The sequence below is a fragment of the Lactuca sativa genome, chromosome 6, assembly GCF_002870075.4.
Source record: "Lactuca sativa cultivar Salinas chromosome 6, Lsat_Salinas_v11, whole genome shotgun sequence".
Taxonomy (NCBI): Eukaryota; Viridiplantae; Streptophyta; class Magnoliopsida; order Asterales; family Asteraceae; genus Lactuca; species Lactuca sativa.
In genome coordinates this window covers 138,976,569-138,978,334 of record NC_056628.2, presented here as the reverse complement: position 1 = coordinate 138,978,334, position 1,766 = coordinate 138,976,569, and positions in this window count along the sequence as shown.

Sequence of the window (1,766 nt, the reverse complement as noted above, 5' to 3'; positions counted from 1 at the left end):
ACTCTTACAAACTAATTTATGATTGAAGATTGGTTGATTTTGACTTAATTTGTTACAAGCTTATTACATATAATCGATTAGTACGTTTGGCTAACAATAGAACATTTCTTTTGCACCCCATATAGTCTTATACAAACACAAAATAAACATATAATAAATATATTATCGTTTATAACTATTTTAAATAGCATGTATATAATATACATTGATTGATTTATTACTATACACGCTTGCGGTGCGGTTCGGTTTTGTTGGACCGATTTTTAGGATAGAAACCGCACCGCACCGTTGACCTTCGGTTTTTGCAAAAATTAAATCCGCACCATTGGTTTTTGCATCAGTTTCGGTTTTTCGGTTGCGGTTTTGTCGGTTTTTCTTTAGTCGGTTCGGTTTTTGCTCACCCCTACAAATCACCAGGTTTCTTGGTTTTCACAGAAGAATCGTTGATGTTTGAAGCATCTGATTCTATTTGAAAACTAACGGAGGCTTTAAGCAACTTTTGGAAGGACAATATTTGTAGAAGAACACTTTCTCATAGGTGTAATCATTTTGAAACCTTCATCCAAAACCCTAGCGGATCCCAAATCCAAAAACCTTGTTATTGCTCCTATTTCCAACTAATGGAGACCTTAGAAAAAGATGAGGAACATTGATCTACCTGCCAAATCCGACCACCCCAACCTCGAATTCGAAGTCATGAATCGTACTGTCAAGCAAACCGACCCAAACATCACATATGTTGTCAATCTTTCTGGAAAGAAAGATTTTGCGCCTGTTTCGGAAACAAAATTCCAGAGATCCAAATCGACTTCCTCGATCTATAATCTGATGTTGAACAAGTTGAGAAACGATCTGGAGAGGTATCTGGAGGATAAAAAGAACAGAACCTAATGTAAGTAAGGGAGAGAAATCAGGGGATGTATAATCTTTGTGGATTGAATTATGAATTCCTTAAAGTCCAAAACTATGGAATTAAAAAGGATGGGAGAAAAAAAGAACATAACCCTAAAGTTTAAAACCCAATTAATTTTGTTATCGGACTTCGAAATATGGTAACAATAAATTAAAAGATGAAGAGCAATCAACAACAACGAATTCCACTATCTTGATGTTCTTGAACACAGGGGCTTTAACCATCAGACGAAGATAAAGAGAAAAAAAACCATAAAGAGACGACTAAGAACTAATTTTAGTGGGAGTCCTGGAGCCTTACTCGGAGGGTGATGTTAACGGAAAATAGATGTGAAGGTATCGCTGTAAGCAAGGTTTGGTTGCACAAAACCATCTGGGAAAAGAAAAGGAAGAGTGTGAGAGAAAAGAGCGATAGAAGAGGAGAGGATTCCCTTTGGGAGAGAGAGAGAGAGAGAGAGAGAGAGATGTGGGCCCCATTTTATTATAATAATAATAATAAAACATTAAATTAAATAGAAAAACACATAAAAAATATATCAAGAGGGCAATTTAGTCATTTCAATATTTGGAGGGACCATTCCCACATAGAAACATGGTCAAAAGGACCATCAATCCAAAAAAGTCATGGTTTAGACTAAAACCCCAAAAAATTGCATACCACAGAGACCATTTTTGCAGTTTTGTTTCTTAAATACAATATATTCGTTGTTGCAAACTTACACGATATAAAATTTTGAAGTATTATCTAATTATCTTAATTTAAACCTAATGTAAGTTTAGGTATAAGGTTTGGACAAAATCAAATTGCTTCAAGTAAAGTCGTTCAATGACAACCATTGCTTTCAAACTCGTGG